General features: G+C 46.0%; 1 protein-coding gene across 3 annotated transcripts in view; it reads right to left on the bottom strand.

The window, feature by feature from the left end:
* Positions 1 to 18667, bottom strand: part of ZC3H6 (zinc finger CCCH-type containing 6) — a 1150225-nt gene that overhangs the window by 96559 nt on the left and 1034999 nt on the right. The gene's annotated exons all lie outside the window — the stretch shown is intronic.

Raw genomic sequence — 18667 nt, 5'->3', positions numbered from 1 at the left:
CTCCAAGAGTACACATTCTTGCAGGTAAGGATGAATGGGGAGGGTGCACTAACAAAGGACTTTCGCGCAAGTAGTGGTCTCTGTCAGGGCTGTGGATTAGTTTATTCAGCCTTAACCTGTAGGATTTGGGAGATTTTCCTTCTAGATCTTCATTTGCTCCACCGAGGCTGGCCTTGCCCCAACTCAACTCTCACACTGAACTTGTTGGTGGTCTACACGACCATCAATCTGGATTCCGAGCATCCAGAGGCATGGAAACTGCTCTTCTGAACACCCATGAATAACTGCTTGCATCTCTGGACTCCAACTCCCTAGCTGTCCTTATCCTTCTCCATCTTTCCTCTGCCTTTGACACAGTTAACCATTCTATCCTCATACAAAGGCTCAACGATACCCTTGGTATCTCGGAACAGGCAATGGACTGGCGGACCTCTTTCCTCACTAACCGCTCTTCCCAAGTCATCCTGAGCGGCTCCTCCTCTCATCCTTCCCTCTCCACCTGTGGTGTCCCCCAGGGCTCTAAACTCTCCCCCTGGCTCATTAACATCTACCTTGCTCTCACTGCACGCCTCAATGCCTCTTTCTCCTCCAACTTCCAGTGTTACGCAGATGACACACTGCTCTTTTTCAAACTCCCTGCTGACCCTCTTGCACCCTCCATCATCCCCGACTACCTCTCTGCCATCCAGTCCTGGTGCGCCTCCAACAATCTCTGCCTCAACGCCTGTAAGACTGAGATCCTTACGATCGGGACACCAGCTCCCTCAGTCTTCCTCTCACTGTGGCCTTCCTCCTTGGACTCTTCCCCTGTGCCTTCAACTGGAGCCAGAAACCTTGGAGTCATCTTCGAATCCTCTCTCTCCTTCCTCCCTCCCTCACACTTAGGACATTGCCAAGAAGTCCCACTTTCAGCTCTTCCTTCTCAAAGGAATTTGACCTTTTCTCACTTTCCCTCTGAGGCTCAATGTGACCCAAGCCCTGGATCTCTCTAGGCTTGACGACTGCAATAGCCTCCCTCCTGAATCTTCTATCTTTCACTCTACAACCCCTCCAGCTAATCCAGAATAGTGCAGCAAGACTTATCCTTGGCCTTAAGCCCAGGGACTGCATCCCTCCTGCACTAAAAAAGTCTTCACTGGCTCCCGGTTGCTGCAACGATTAAATTCAAATCCCTCTGCATCCCCCACAAGGCTGTCCGGACCCAGGGAACCACACTATCTTCAACTTGATCTCACTCAATATTCTCCCTCTAGATCACTACGTTCTTCCGGCACCAAGTGTGTAAAGCACTTTGCTAAACAGAGACTATGTGGTCGTTCACTTTCCTCTGCAGGCTCCTTCCTATGGAATAGTCTCTCCCTCGGCGCCTTGAGCCGGATATTCTCAAATTCCGGAAGCTCCTTATGACTTTCCTCTTTTCCTCCTCCTCCCCTTCTTCTTTCCTCTCCTAATCCCACAGTTGCTGCGATCGTTGTCCTGGGCGGTAATGCATCCTCGGGGGCCCTGACCTCCCACACCAATTCTGCCCAGCTCCTGTCTATCCACAGCACTTGCAGCTGCACACCCTCCGCCCTGGAGATTCGCACTTACACCTCCCGCGGCCTCAGTCTGTGTAGCACTGAACATTCTTAGCACTTCATCTGTGGCTAACAAATGTGCTCGGACTCCCCATCACTTACTCCCTCTTCCTTGCTGCACTTGCACGTTCTGAATACTTGCAAGGCATAGTAGGTTCGTACCTTCTACCTTTTTTCCCCCCTCTGCTCTTAATTATTGTGTTTTTAATATACTTGCCACACTTGCTCACTCCCTGCCCTGTGGGCGCTTTGAAACAGTATTTTCTTATTGTTGCGCATAACAAGCAATAAATAAATAGGTAAGCGTCTGCAGCCCACAATCAACCGCTTGTATATGACCCTGTATTGTGCGCGTATGATAACCACGCCGCCTTCTAGGATCTTCCTACCAGCTCTGGTTATGTACGTTCAACATCTGCAGATTAATGTTAACCGCAGGCCGACCTGGTCCCTCCCCAATCACCTTATGTAGACACACCATCAACTACCCAAAGCTCTCCAAACGCAAGCACCAACCGCTAGAACCACCCAGCCCCTACACAGACAGGACATATTCCTCCTAGACCCACCAAGCTCTTACATATCACAGGACCCTCCCAAACTCCCCATGCTAATCCTCTGCCAACTGCCTGGCCAGGACCCGGCAAACTTATGATCACTGCGCCTGCTCTTATAGGTGCCCTGCAACAGACCCCACCAGACGTTCTGCCCGGACCTACGATTCCCAAGGTTTCTGATCATGATTGCAAAGTCCAACCAAACCCTCCATTACCAGCTGCCTTGCCCATGATACAAGCTAGCATTGCACCTGAAACCAGCCTTACCGGTCTCCCGCATCTACCCACTGCCCGTGAGATCAACCATTACTGGTGAGATCCAGCCCTCAGGTTAGGCTCATCCATCCCCTCCACCCAACCCTTACAAAACCAGCCTCGGCTACACCACCATGATCCAGACACCCTTATAAGACACAACTAGGCTACTGCGCCTAAGCACACAGACACGCGCTTCCCACTACCTACCTTGTTCTGACACGCTCAGAAACAAACAACTACGCGTCTGCACTTTTATGACTATGACGCACAAAGCACATTCACTGCCACTCTCTCCACCTACCCAGAAAACTGCTCTAGTTTCACCCCCCTCCACCATCCACAATACAACCGAAGTCTCTAAAATGCACCCTTATCAACATGTGTTCTTTTTGTGCCCATGCCCCAGATGTACATGACCTTTTACTGGAACATGACCTCAACATGCTTTCCAATAATCGAAACATGCCTGCATGATGTGCTGCCTCAGTGCTCACACTAGCGATCCCACTGGGTTACTCTATTCCGAGAGCAAATAGACTAACTGCTAGGAAGAATTCTCATTTATGGCTAATTTCCCTCACCTAGTGAGTCCCGCAGCAGCTTTGCTGGACTTCTGGAGTTTATTTTTTTTCCACTTGGTAAGAGTGTGAGCTTTTCCCCCACTCTTACCTATGTTTTACCATGTGTATTTCTCTGTTTTTATGATTGTGGGCTCTGAAGTACACCACTTCAGTAGCCCCCTTCTTTCTGTGTGTCACACAGCACCTTCAGTGCCGTGGCACAGGGTTGTCTTTGAGACTTCCCCGGACTCCATTTCTGAGGCAGACTACAGTTCCCCAGAAAAGGGTAAAGTTGCCATTAACTTTACTTAGTCAATCTACCACAGATCCAGTACACCCCATATTCCATGGAGTACTGGAAAGGGTTAATTTGTATCCCTTTTTATCTGTACCTCCTAGAGCATTGTTTCGTTCTTTTAACATTTAGACTTGGCTGGTGGCAGTGGTATCTACCCTAACTTTTCTACCGCGATTATATTAGATAAACGTGGTATTGTTCTTGGCTATTATATTAGCCTCGAACATAAACCCGCTTGACCAAATGTCTTTCTTTTCGCTCTGGTTGGGTTTATTCGCCATTTCTTTTTGTTAAAGTCCTTCTTGTGTTTTACTTTGCGCGGCAAACTAGATTCACCTTCTTTGTTCACTGTCTTTTGGCGGGCTTCTGCTCAGAAGCCCTTAACCAGGCACCTGGGTGTCTGGTGGGCTGAATGTGAGGGGGGTGGGTGTAGTCACCCCATGCACAGGGTATCCTAGGAAACCCAAGTCACACTTTGCCATGATTGGCTGAGGTGGTTGTCCGGGCTGGACAACCCCCCTGCTGGGTGATTGACAGCCAGGCTGTATGAATGGGGGTTTTGCGCATAAAAGGCAGGTCTCTTGGGCTAGAAGTCAGAGAGTCGCCACTGGAACTACAAGGAACCGGAGAGAACAACGGCTGCTGCAACTATCCCGTCCCGGTGAAGCCCTGCTGCAGTCCTGAGCTATCTACCCTTCAACGACTAAGAGGAGATCCAGTCCAGAGTCTTCTTCCCTTGAGCCTGGTGGGGATAACCAGCTCATCTTCCACAGCCAGAGGATCCTCTTCCTTGGTTGAAATCTCTGCACCCAGTTGTAGTGGTCCGGATAGCCATTTGAAGAGCCTCTCCTGTTTTTAAGGAGCGCACCTTTTATTCGTTGTCGCTGCTGCCGGCTTCATCCCTGTGTGGTGCAGACCCCCTTCAGACGTCCTCCTTCACAACAAAGCTCCAGGAATCTTGGGTCTGCGGGAAACCAACGGGAACAACTGCCAGAGCACCAGCTGCACCATTGGAATAAGGTACTGTGTTCTGATTGAGGAAACTGGGTGAACCCCTTTTCTTCATTTCCAAGGCTTGCCCTTGTCTTCCCTCCTCCTTATAACTTTTGCTTCCGAACATTGACAATATCAAAGTACTCTTGGCTACGTTGAATCGTGAACTATCTGTGTGATCTTCGGCAACATGCCCCCGGTGTCACTTGACCCTGGTTCCGGCCCTTTGACTTTTGAACTCTTGTCTCTGAGTGTTTCTCGATTCTGTTTGCCTAACCAAAATATTGCCTGTGATTTCTGCCTCCAACTCCCTCAGGGTATCTCAAGTGCTAAGTGTGTTTTTGCCCCGGTAGCATTTTATGTCACGGATACGCGTTTATTTAGTAGACCGAACTGTCTAAGTGATTGCAATCGCATTTACGGTAACGTATTTTGTTCATAACACCAATTCATTCAAACACAGGGTACTTACCTTGAGACGTACTGTACAAAGTGAATTGGTTAGTTGTAGTATTTTTGACGTGTGGTTTGTGTTTAAGTTTAATAGAAGTGTTGTGTTTATAACAAATGGTTTAAAAATAAATGTTCTTATATTTTTCTACCTGAAACCTTGAGTCAGTCTTTGCTTGAGTCACAGTAATTGTGGTCCCTTTGTGTAATCTCTGCTACTGCTCATATACTCTTGAGATAAGCCTGGCTGCTCCGCCACTGCTACCACTCTGACATAGTAGTACAGGCTTGTACCAAAGGTAAAACTTGTATTGCCACTTGTAGTCTTAATTGTGTGTAGTGGTCCCTAAGGGCACTGCACAGGATTCGGCCTAACACTGGTGTACAGCGGTGAGGATTTGGAAGTAGAGTGATTACACTTAGAGTGCTGCTATTGCTTGGGTTCAACTAACTACAAGGCTAACACCACTAATTCTATTTTACTAAAAAATCATGTCAAGTATGGAAAGCTACACTGAAGAGAGTCTTTTACTATATACTGCTGAGGTTCGAGGTTCTGAGAACCATGTGTAGGGATAAGAATCTCTCTGGTAAAGGAAAGAAATCTGAACTTGTTGCAAAGTTAATGGGAAAAAGTCTGGAGAGTGGGTGACCTTCCACTCCAGCAAATGTGGATTTTGATGTTTCTGATTCTGAGAGTGTTACTTTAGAAGAAGTAGACGAGTCCTTGTTAGGAAACCCTACAACTCCTTTGCCTGCTCAGAAAGCACAACCTCTGTCCACACGGACCCCCACAGGTCCTACACTTACTCCTGAGTTTATTTCACGTGAGAAAATGAGACTTGAATTGGAAGTGAAACGTATTGATGCCCAAACTGCCATGAAACATCAAGAGTTAAGGCTCAGAGAAATGGAGCTGAACCATGAACTAGAAATGAAGAAACTGTCTCTCGAAAATGCTTCTCTCCCAGAGTCCTCTAAGTCTTCCAGCCCTAAGAGACCCAGTATGCCAAAGGAGAGGATTGGTATGTATGAGACTAAATTTGATGTTTTGGATTGGTTAGCAATATTTGAGTACAATCATGGGATTCAATGTATCGCAGGGAATCAGTCGATTCCTTGGCTTTTCTCTAGGCTCCCCCCTGTTGCAAGTGATGCTGTAATGGAATTGGGGAGGTGGATAAACAGGATTATGAGTGTGTGAAACTAGCATTAATGGCTAGGTTTGGGAAGACCCCTTCCCAGTATCTTAAGAGGTTCAGAACCCTCAAAAAGCATGATGGTACCCTTTGGGCTACCTGGGTGTGTGAATGTTTGAAACACTTAGATGGTTGGTTTAAGGGTTACAAAGTGAACACTTATGAAGGTTTGAGGAATCTTGTAATGTTGGAGTCTATTTTTGAAGTCTGCTCTCCTGAGCTTAGACAGCACTTGGCCGATTCAAAAGAGATAGATCCTAAGAAGCTAGCTAAGGCTGCTGACTTGTGGGTTGCCAACAGGGCTACTCACAAGGATTCTGGGGCTACTCAGAAGAAGGATGAGGGGAAGCAGCCAAAGAAAGACAACAAAGAGAATTCCAATAACTCCAATCCAAAAGAGGGCCCCAAACATAACCAGGGTAAGCCACAAGGTAAACCGAATCAGGCTAGTGTACAACCTGGTTCCACACCAGATGGAGGTCAGAGCAAACCCCCATTCCAGAGAGCATTTGGGAAATGCTTTATTTGTGGGTTGCCTGGCCATGTTAAAGGAGATCCCCAAGTGTAAGGGTAAACCTTCAGGGATCAACAGTGTCTCCTTAGCCTTCTCCCAGGTAGATGAAATACCTACGACCAGTGGAAACTTTCAGCTACTAGCTGATGAGCCCATGAGAGTCTCAGCTAGTGTTTCTTTAGTGTCCTTGGGTCTTTGGGAACAACAGAACTTAGAGGTCTATAACTCAATCCCAGATGATATTAAAGAGTATTACAAATATAGTGTTCTTGTGAATGGTCAGGAGACCCCTGCCATCAGAGACACTGGAGCCAGCATAACTGTGGTTGATGAATGTTTTTTCAAAGTGGAGGATGTTGCTAAGGCACCCAAACACCTAACCAAGTTAGCTGGAGGCCCTGTGCAAATGGTTCCCCAGCTACCAGCTCTCGTCCAGTGTAATGACATGACTGTCAGGATACCTGTAAGCGTGCAAAATAACGTACCTGGGAGGGTCCTGCTGGGTAATGACCTTTGTGTCTAGTACCCCCCGGGCCCCCAGCAGAAGGAAGCAGGAACTCACAAGGTCTGCAAGGGAGAGAACCTTAAGAGGCTCTCCTGGGGACATGATAGAGGAAACTATCACCCCAAGTCCACAGGACTTACTTACTGCCATTGCAGGACCAGAAAAGACAAAGGGGAAACCTAAGTCTGCCAGCAAGAAACCAGCAAGCACTCCTGTGCCCAGAAGGACATCTCCAAGACTGTCCAAAGTCACACCTGTGACTCCCACACCAGCTGAGGCTGAGTGTGAGGTTCAACCCTGTATGGTCAAACTAGATACTGAGGAATCAGATCTAGAAAAGGATCTTACCTTGGTAGGAGATCTTGACCCTGTTGACCATCCTGAGCTGCAGTCTTTACTGGCAGAAGGTGGACCCAACAGGGAAGATTTCAGTAAGGGACAAAGAGAGTGTCCTACCTTGGAAGGTCTTCGCCAACAGGCCACTTCTCAGCTCAATGGGACCGAGTCTGGGAAGTATAGGTTACACTGGGAGGATGGCCTCTTCTACAGTGAACCAACTGAGTCAACCCCTGGAGACTACAAAAGACTTGTAGTACCTCTAGTGAACCGACTCCAGTTTCTGCAGTTAGCCCATGAGGTATCTTTGGCTGGTCACTTAAGTTTTAAGAAGACCAAAGAAAGGTTATCTCTGCACTTCTACTGGCCTAAGATGCGTACAGAAGTAGACAAATTCTGCAGAAGCTGCAACACTTGCCAAACCTCTGGCAAGAGTGTGTCCAATAATGTGGCACCCTTAGTGCCTTTCCCAGTGGTGGCAATTCCTTTTGAGAGGAGTGGGATTGCCATTGTTGGTCCTCTTGACCCTACCACATCTTCAGGCAACAGGTTCATCCTGGTGGTAGTGGACCATGCCACTAGATTTCCTGAAGCCATACCTATGCGGACTGTTACGGCTCTGGCTGTGGCTAAGGCACTAGTTGGTATTTTTACCAGGGTAGATTTTCCTAAGGAGGTGATATCTGACAGGGGATCACAATTTATGTCCCACTACATGCAAACCATGTGGAAACCCTGTGGAGTCACCTACAAGTTCCCAACTGCCTATCACCCCCAAACCAATCGGCTGGTAGAGAGGTTTAACAGAACTATGAAGAGCATGATAGGTGCTTTAGAAGAACCCCTTAGAAGAAAGTGGGACCTTCTACTGCCATGCCTTCTCTTTGCTTATAGAGAAGTCCCTCAAGAGGGAGTAGGATTCAGTCCCTTCGAACTTCTCTATGGCCATCCAGTCAGAGGTCCATTGGCCCTGATTAAGGAGGGGTTGGAGAGTGCTCCTTCCCCCAAGCCAGTCAGAGTGACTGACTATGTGATAGGTCTCCGGAGGAGAATGTCACACATGATGGCAGAGGCAAGTGATAACGTGAGGGCTGGTCAAGCTCTGGTCAAACATTGGCATGACCAGAAGGCTAACATGGTTGAGTTTACTCAAGACCAGCTTGTTCTTGTTACGGTCCCAACAAGGCAGAGGGCCTTGCAGGACAAATGGATAGGACCCTTCAATGTTGTGGGTAAACTTGGAGAGGTGAACTATCTGGTGGACTTAGGCAATCCTAAGGAGGCTCCCAGAGTCTTTCACACCAACCGTTTAAAGGCTTATGTCTCTAGACCTGACATAGGAGCTTTGCTTCTAGCTTCAGCTCAGGAGGAGAAGGAGAGTGAACCTCTGCCTGACCTCCTCAGAGGCTTACCTTTAGATGAGCAAGTGGAAGGAGTTACTCTCTCTTCCAGTCTCAAATCTGACCAGCAGGATGAGTGCAAGTTACTGCTAAATCAGTTTGCCTCCCTGTTCTCACTTTCACCAGGCTTGACCCCTTGGGGCCAGCATGACATACACACTGGTGACTGTTTGCCTGTCAAAAGCAGGGGGTACAGAATGTCAGACAATATAAGATCCCACATAAGGAATGAGGTCAACAAGATGCTTGAACTCTGGGTTATAGAACCCTCTACTAGCCCATGGTCTAGCCCAGTTGTGCTTGTACCAAAGGCGGGATCCAAGGAGTTGAGATTCTGTGTGGACTATAGAGCTCTAAATGCAGTCACCACGACTGATGCCCATCCTTTGCCTAGGACAGATGAGCTGGTGGACAAACTTGGTGCAGCCAAGTACCTCAGCACATTTGACCTAACGTCAGGCTATTGGCAAATGGCCCTGAGAGGCGATGCCAAGGAGAAAACTGCATTCTCCACCCCAGCTGGCCTCTACCAATTCAAGGTAATGCCTTTTGGATTAAAGAATGCACCTGCTACATTTCAGAGAATGGTCAATCAAGTTCTGGATGGGACAGAGGACTTCTGCATGGCATACTTGGATGACATCGCAGTGTTCAGCCCTACATGGAAAGAACATGTTGAACACCTAGGTTATGTATTGCAGGCTCTGGAACAGGCCCATCTGACCATAAAGGCAAGCAAATGTCAAATTGGTCAGAGTTCAGTGGTCTACCTTGGACATGAGGTAGGAGGAGGTGAAATAAGGCCATTGCCTAGCAAAGTACAAGTTGTACAAAACTGGGCCACCCCTACTACTCAAACTGAAGTTAGAGCCTTCCTAGGTCTCACTGGGTACTATAGGAACTTCTTGAGAACTATAGGACCATATCTTCTCCCTTGAATGCCATCTCCTCTCCCAAATCTCCTAAAACGGTCAGGTGGAATGAGGAGTGCAATCAAGCCTTTGAAGGTCTAAAGAAAGCCCTTTGTCAAGCTCCAGTCCTAAGAGCTCCTGACTATAACCAACCCTTCATTGTACAAACTGATGCTTCTAATGTAGGTATAGGTGCAGTCCTTAGTCAACTGGATGAGAAAGGTAGGAAACACCCCATTTGGTTCATCAGCAGGAAGTTATAGGATCCTGAAACAAGGTGGGCAACAATACAAAAATAATGTTTTGCTATTATGTGGTCACTGACTTAGACCATACTTGTATGGATCTACCTTCATCACTCAGACTAGCCACCAACCCTTGAGATGGCTGATGCAAATGAAAGGGGAAACCCCAAAGTTACTCAGATGGTCAATCTGCCTGCAAGGATTTGATTTTTCCATTGAGCACAGAACAGGAAGTCACCACCAAAACACTGATGGTCTCTCTAGGATGTTTGTAACCGACTAGAGGTATGAGGTCCATCCAGGAGTGGATTAAATCCTCCTGTCCCTTAGTCTGGGGGGGGAGGGGGGCGAGTGTTAGGGAGAATTATCATTTATGGCTAATTTCCCTCACCTAGTGAGTCCCCCAGCAGCTTTGCTGGACTTCTGGAGTTTATTTTTTTCCACTTGGTAAGAGTGTGAGCTTTTCCCCCCACTCTTACCTATGTTTTGCTATGTGTATTTCTCTGTTTTTATGATTGTGGACTCTGAAGTACACCACTTCAGTAGCCCCCTTCTTTCTGTGTGTCACACAGCACCGCCCTACCCAATGACCGCAGGAATGTCCCCCCCCTTCATTCTTTCAAAAACAGTGCAAAACAATGGCTCTATGAGCAAGACGAATCTCCGGCCACCCTTTGGTAGCACCTATTGCATCCTGTGCCCCTCCATTACCTCTGTATATACTGAGCCGACTGACTCCCTTGTAAATGTATGCATATATATATATATATCTATGTTCTATTTATATATATTATGTAATATGTAACTGCCTTCTGTAACTTTTCACTGTAACATATCCAAACATGCGCCCTGATGCCCTTGAGCAGGCTGCGCAATATAAATAAATAAATACAAATACCTTCAGTGCCGTGGCACAGTGTTGTCTTTGAGACTTCCCTGACTCCATTTCTGAGGCTAACTACAGTTCCCCAGAAAAGGGTAAAATTGCCATTAACTTTACTTAGTCAATCTACCAAGGATCCAGTACACCCCATCTTCCATGGAGTACTGGAAGGGGTTGATTCGTATCCCTTTTTATCTGTACCTCCTAGAGCATTGTTTCGCTCTTTTAACATTTAGACTTGACTGGTGGCAGTTGTATCTACCTTAACTTTTCTACCGCAATTATATTAGATAAACGTGGTATTGTTCTTGGCTATTAAATTAGCCTCGAACATAAACCCGCTTGACCAAATTGTCTTTCTTTTGGCTCCGGTTGGGTTTATTCGCCATTTCTTTTTGTTAAAGTCCTTCTTGTGTTTTACTTTGCGCTGCAAACTAGGTTCGCCTTCTTTGTTCACCGTCTTTCGGTGGGCTTCTGCTCAGAAGCCCTTAACCAAGCCTGGGTGTCTAGGTGGGATGAATGTGAGGGGGGGTGGGTGTAGTTACCCCCTGCACAGAGTATCCTAGGAAACCCAAGTCGCACTTTGCCATGATTGGCTGAGGTGGTTGTCCGGGCTGGACAACCCCCCTGCTGGGTGATTGACAGCCAGGCTGTGTGAATGGGGGTTTTGCGCATAAAAGGCAGGTCTCTTGGGCTAGAAGTCAGAGAGTCGCCACTGGAACTACAAGGAACCGAAGAGAAGCGGAGAGAAGGGAACAGTTTCTTACCTGTAACTCCATTTCTCCAGCATTGGTATCTTTCATGGATTCACATGCGTAGAATATTCCCCGTCGACAGATCGACGGGGAATATTCTAAGCATGTGAATCCATGAAAGATCCAATGCTGGAGAACAACGGCTGCTGCAACTATCCCGTCCTGGTGAAGCCCTGCTGCAGTCCTGAGCTATCTACCCTTCAACGACTAAGAGGAGATCCAGTCCGGAGTCTTCTTCCCTTGAGCCTGGTGGGGATAACCAGCTCATCTTCCACAGGCAGAGGATCCTCTTCCTTGGTCGCAATCTGTGCAACCAGTTGTAGTGGTCCGGATAGCCATTTGAAGAGCCTCTCCTGTTTTTAAGGAGCGCACCTTTTATTCGTTGTCGCTGCTGCTGGCTTCATCCCTGTGTGGTGCAGACCCCCTTCAGACGTCCTCCTTCACAACAAAGCTCCAGGAATCGTGGGTCTGTGGGAAACCAACGGGAACAACTGCCAGAGCACCAGCTGCACCATTGGAATAAGGTACTGTGTTCTGATTGATGAAACTGGGTGAACCCCTTTTCTTCATTTCCAAGGCTTGCCCTTGTCTTCCCTCCTCCTTATAACTTTTGCTTCCGAACATTGACAATATCAAAGTACTCTTGGCTACGTTGAATCGTGAACTATCTGACTGTGTGATCTTCGGCAACAGGCCCCCGGTGTCACTTGAACTCTTGTCTCTGAGTGTTTTTCAATTCTGTTTGCCTAACCAAAATATTGCCTGTGATTTCTGCCTCCAACTCCCTCTGGGTATCTCAAGTGCTAAGTGTGTTTTTGCCCCGGTAGCATTTTATGTCACGGATACGTGTTTATTTAGTAGTCCGAACTGTCAAAAAGTGATCGCAATCGTATTTACGGTGACGTGTTTTGTTCATAACACCGGTTCATTCAAACACAGGGTACTTACCTTGAGACCTACTGTACAAAGTGAATTGGCTAGTTGTAGTATTTTTGACGTGTCGTTTGTGTTTAAGTGTAATAGAAGTGTTGGGTTTATAACGAATGGTTTAAAAATAAATGTTCTTATATTTTTCTACCTGAAACCTTGAGTCAGTATTTGCTTGAGTCACAGTAATTGTGGTCCCTTTGTGTAATCTCTGCTACTGCTCATATACTCTTGAGATAAGCCTGGCTGCACCGCCACTGCTACCACTCTGACATAGTAGTACAGGCTTGTACCAAAGGTAAAACTTGTATTGCCACTTGTAGTCTTAATTGTGTGTAGTGGTCCCTAAGGGCACTACACAGGATTCTGCCGAACACTAATCAAACCTGGAGGTGTTGCCTTCATTACCTACCAGAGCCTCCCCCCCTCCCTCTGATGCAAGGCTACAAACTCCTGCTCACCAAACTTGAAACCTCCCCTCAAAATACCAAACTTCCTTCTTCTTTACCGACAACCTAACCACCTCAATTCTCCCGAAACCGACATACCGCTTCTCCTCACCCCAATCATCAAACCTAACACTAAACTCACCTTTCTCAGTTACTCCAATCTCACCTTCAATGACCCCACTGACGCCAAAGCCACCGCCCTCACTGCTACTTTACAAGAGATGAACCTCTCCCAAGCCATTTCCACCCCCAACCAAGGCCGGATCCTTGACTGGATCCTGAACTTTAACAATTCTCTCATGATCACCCACATCGACCCCCTGCCCTAGACAAGACACTTGCTAATCCACTTCCACCTACTGCAGGAACCCTCCATTGATCAGAAAGACACAATTCGCCCCACCATAACGTCTATACATACCTGCAAACTCACCATGGAACCACTTGAACCCACCATCACTGCCTTCCTCTCAGCACAGCCCGACAGCAATGATTCCGATGTCATACTCACTGCCTACAATGACACGCTACTACACACACTGGACCACCATGCACCACTGAAAATCACACACCCAAAAAAGTCCACCCATCACGTTCACAGAAGAACTACTCACCATACGCAGAACCAAACAAGCACAGGAACACCTCTGGAGGAAAACCCCCCTCCTCAGCTCACAAAGATGCCTTCCTCTCTACTGCCAAGACCTACAAAGCAGCCATCATGTCAACCAATTCCAGTATCTACAACACTAGGATCAGTGAAGCTAGCTCCAACACCAGAGAGCTCTTCAAAATCTTTGAAGAGCTTGAATCTCCAGCACCCCATACTGCTGACTATGCTTTGGACAAGGCCTGGTGCCCAGTCGTCCAATCAGCTTTGGTCAACAAAACTTACAAGCTTAGGAACAAAACTATCCTAAAGAAAGCTATGTTCTCAGACATTAACGCATCTCCCCCCTCACCATTCTGACTCCTTCACCACATCTGTCACCCTTTTCGCTACTTGCCAGTCACACCCTCTGACATCCTATACACCATACAGTGACTCAAGTTGCAAAGGAGAAATCTGCCCGCCCATTCTATCAAAATGTGCGCTGACGCGCTTGGCACCTGTCCTATCCAAATTCATTAACGCTCGATTTGCCTCCAGTTCGGTCCCCACAGCCATCAAAGAAGCCTGGATCACTCCTCACTAAAAAGAAAACTCCTGACGCTACCCTTTCTACTGACTACCGCCCCATCACAACAGTACCCATATATTCTCAAAATTCTTGATCGCACTGCCTATAATCAACTCCAAGCCCACTTAGAGGACCACAGTCTCCTTGATTCGTGCCAATCTGGATTTAGACCCAGACATAGTACCTAGGCTGCTCTACTTGACCTCAAGATCCAGCTGGATAACATACAAGACACCAGTGAGCTTGCAATCCTCCTCCTTCTGGACCTCTCTGCTGCCTTTGACCTCGTGGACCACGACATCCTCTGGCAACACCTCACCTGCCAGTTCAACTTCTACGAAGAAGCTGCAAGCTGGGTAAAATTATTTTTCACTGAGTGCTCCTCTATGGTATTTGCCGGCTCTGAAGCGGCCGAGCCCATCCCAGTACCATATGGGGTCCCGCAAGGCTCCTGCATTTCCCTGCCACTCTGTAATATGTACACTAAGCCATTGCCCAGCCACCATGACAATCTCAAAATCCCCTACACAAATGTTGCAGATGATACCCAAATCCTGCTGAGGCTCACTGGAAACTACTGTTGACTTCACCAAAATTAATTGTGCGTACAGCATCATTCAGGCCTGGATGGCTCAACATCATCAATGCCTAAATGATGATAAAACAGAGCTTCTGATTGAGGGCTCCCCTGCTTGTCTCAAACATATGGGCCCATAGTTTATATACTTTTCCATCGACTGCAACACTATTGCTGTCTCCAGCCATGTGAAAACCTTGGACGTCCACCTTGACTGTGAGCACTCCATGCACAAACATGTTAAAGCCCTTGCCTCCTCAGCAGCTTACTCCACTAAGCTGATCCACCTCAGCAGAAAATTCCTGTCCCCTGCTAGAGCCATCATTGGTAGCAAACTGGACTACTATAACGCCATCCTCTCTGGCACATCTTCCAAGAACCTAAACAAGCTCAAGTTAATCCAAAATTATGCCCTTCGGGTAGCCTGGGGCTTGACCACGTCCTTCAAGCGGGTAGAGGCGCCCACTGGGTGCCCATCAAAGCTTGCATTGAGTTTAAGATGTTGTCACTAACCCACAGATGCATCCACAATGCTGCTCCCACCTTCCTCAACCAGCGTATCTCAAAAGAATTGATAACGCGATGCCTACGATACTCCGCAGCTCTGGCCCTGAACACTCCCAGATTCACAAGGAAGAGAGCTGGAGGAGCTAGCTTCCCTGTCATTGTACCTACCTGGTGGAACACTCTACCGCCCAACATACAAGAACCCTCCTACATTACCTTAAGAAAATAGCTGAAAACACTGCTGTTCAACAAGTATGGCTAGGATCCGTATCCCTCACACCTTGAGACTTTCCTAACTGTTTTTGTCTGTGTTAACAATCATGTACCAGCACTGTGATTCCTACGGGTCTGGGCGCTTTCAACAAATGCAATAAATAAATAGTTGGTGTAATGGGGGACAAACATTTGATCCCAAACCTATCTCTAACCTAGTTAGGTTTAAAAATGGATGCAGATGACATGGGTGTCCTTTTGGCACGTCTGTTGATGAAGGCTACTCAAGCGACCTCGCAGATGAAAAGGATTAGATTCCAGTATTGCAGGTTTTCCATCTGTCCGTTGCTTACATATTACAAAAGGAAGGTGGTCCCAGGTCTGCTATATGGTACAGAGATTAACTTTAAATTGCGTTCGCTTTCCTATGTCAAGGGTATGGAAGAACGCATTGGAGCTACCCGACTGTGTGCCTATGGCGTCATTGAGATTTGAGCTGGGTCTAACCTCACTAAGCTGTCTAATAGATTGGAGGATCCTTTCGTTGTACAAAAGTTGTTGGCGCCTTCAAAGGATTCTTTATATGAAGATGTGGCAGGTATTCTGCATACTTCTTCGCTGCGTGCATTGACTAACTTCAGGAAAATAGTTGATGAGGAGATCCTTAGCAGTCTAGAGTTATCAACTAGTGACCTCATAACGTATCCGAATGAAGTAAAGAAGATCTGTCTAAGAAGTGATTGGCTAATTACAATCACTAAAATGAGACAGTTACAACTTTACAGCAGCTTATCGCCACTCGATAAGCCTTGGTGAAGCATCCTGAAATATCTGGGAACATTTCTGGATTATTATTGGGCTAGTCAGTTTTTAAGATACAGACTGAGTTTACTCCCAATTGTTGAGATCTGTCAGGTTAGCTCTCTGAATAGGGACATGGGTATTGGCTGTGTTTTGTGCAAGGATCAAGCTGTGTTGCAAGAGAGAGCACATTATTTTGAAATGCCCGGCCTTCGGAATAATTAAAAATCCATAGCAGGGGTGATACATAAATAATTTTGCATTGCTTAAATCTGAATAATTTTTGCATGAATTTCGAGTGGGGAGGAAACCATTGCCACCATTGCTGTAAACAAAATCCTGTGCAAGGCTTGTCTGATTAAGTTAAGATGGTAATATATACTGTCGCCTTTGCTATTTGTCTTTAAGTGCTCTCTGTGATGAACACAATGTAGGATACGCTATGTAGTTATTGGAAAGATGTGATGTTTTTGTTTTTTTTTAATTGTCTTTTCTTTTCTGTGTTCCAAAACTGTTTTTAAAAGTGAATTTGATAGAAAACCTACTTTGTATATATGTAGTTGATATGTAATTTTTTATCTTTTTATTTTGTGTAAGAATTAGTATGAACAACCAGATTCACAAAACATATAAATATTATAAAAAGGCACTGCACAGGTATGGAGTAATTGATAAATGATACCCCCTTCCATTACTTCTTTAAAGGGGAGAGGCTAGCAATATTAAGAGACTCCTCCAAAGATCTCTCAGCATTTGGTTGAGTAGCTTCTGTAAGCGGACTAAGAAAGTAGTACGTTTGGCTCTTGAGAGGAAAAGCCCTACTCTTCTTCCCTCATAAAGTGCTTCACTGCTATGCTATCAGATTTACTGGGAGCATCATTTTCATTAATCCCACTTTAGTGCTTATTTGTCACCATTTCAGGCATCACTAAACTTTCAGATACTTTGCCCCTTAGGTTATACAAAGGTTTATCCGTAGTATCCAGAGAAGCAAATAAGCAGTCTTTAGGAATTACTTATTAGCAAGGGATCAGAAAAGTAGAGTGCAGCGTCACTTACTTGGAGAGGGTGATGGGAACCTCCTGCCTTGCACTCTGCAGATGGAAACAGAAACAACATTGCCCCGATATAGTTTTGATATTTCTATTTTGTTTGTTGATTATCGTTTTAATCTCTGGTGAGTTATCACAGGACAGAGCATTCACACATCAATAGTAGCGGGCCCGCTCACCTTCAAACTTCTGATTTTGATTCTGAGAATGCCTTACAAGCCTGACTGCCCAGCCAGTCTACATGCTCTGTTTGGCCTCTGGAAAGGTCACATTCTGTCTCTGCTTTTACACACCCTCTGTAAGCTGTACAGACTGCCTATATTGTGTATTCCATTCTCTTGGCATTCTAGCCTTGGGTATCCTGCAGTTCCAGTGGTTGCGGCCCAGAATCGTGGTCAACTTTCTTTTGTGCCACAAATAGATGTGGTTGTCAAAGTGCATATTTTCACCTTTAACATCAGTCTATGCAATAAACTATTAGAGATAAGGGGCAGTCTTATCTAGACTACATTACTGCCTATCCAGGTATTTCAGATAATGGATTGTTAAAGCTTAAAGTAGTACAAAACTATGCTGTTCCAGTGATATTTGGATTTATAAAATGTGATCATAATGCTGAGTATCACATGCTAATAGGTTAGTTACTGATTAAGGGATGTTGTTTGTGGAATAAATTGCCAACTTTTATTAAAAAGAGCGCTACACTACAGAACAGACTTAAGTTTCAACTGAAACAGTATTTTCACTCTTTTTATGTTCCTTAAATTGCTTAGATAAGAGAAATGGATCTACTGCTTTATTCATTTTGCATTGTACATATCGCTGTTATTTATTGTCACAGTATGAACACTGTATAGCAATTTGGTGCACTTTTCTGGCAACGAGTTTGCGCTTAAATTATTTTACTACTTGTACATTTGCTGCGATGTGAGCATGAGTTTCATTCCAGACGACTCGAAAGAGATTTTTGTGTATATTCTGGAACTCAGGGCTTCGGTACTGGCTTAGGAAACCTCAATAAAGAATTCATGTTATCAGAACCATGCAAGAAGGAAGACAACTCATGGAGCAAAGGCACTGGAAGTGGTCCTCTGAGCCTTCTGCCCGGTGAGCTAGATCGGACTAGGGATCCCATGTCTTTTCATGTGGGAATTCCTGGAACAGAGAAGGCAACGATTGGCTTACCGCCGACTCAGAACCCAAGCCTATCTCAAGTTCTTCTTACCATGTAGATGCAATGGTGTTCTCTTCTCCACAAAGTAAAAAGTACTCATCAGGACTAGTCCTTTCTTCATGGAGCGGAGGGGAGTGCTTGGCTACAGCGATTGAATTCCAGGGCAGAACCGACAAGAAATCAACAGATGAAAGTTTCAAAGACATGCAAGTTCTCTGAGGGCAAAATGCAGAAAACTGCTGCCCACATCCAATGCATTGCCTAAACCCTTTGGAGATGGGCAGTATATTTAGGAAAAATATCCACTTGGAATAGCAAAAAAAGGCCATTGCCCCAAGAAAGGTG

Source organism: Ambystoma mexicanum, chromosome 4q (assembly GCF_040938575.1).
Source record: "Ambystoma mexicanum isolate Mex_15411 chromosome 4q, UKY_AmexF1_1, whole genome shotgun sequence".
Classification (NCBI taxonomy): domain Eukaryota; kingdom Metazoa; phylum Chordata; class Amphibia; order Caudata; family Ambystomatidae; genus Ambystoma; species Ambystoma mexicanum.
The sequence above is the reverse complement of the archived record's forward strand: the minus strand, read 5'-3'. Positions and strand labels throughout refer to the sequence as shown.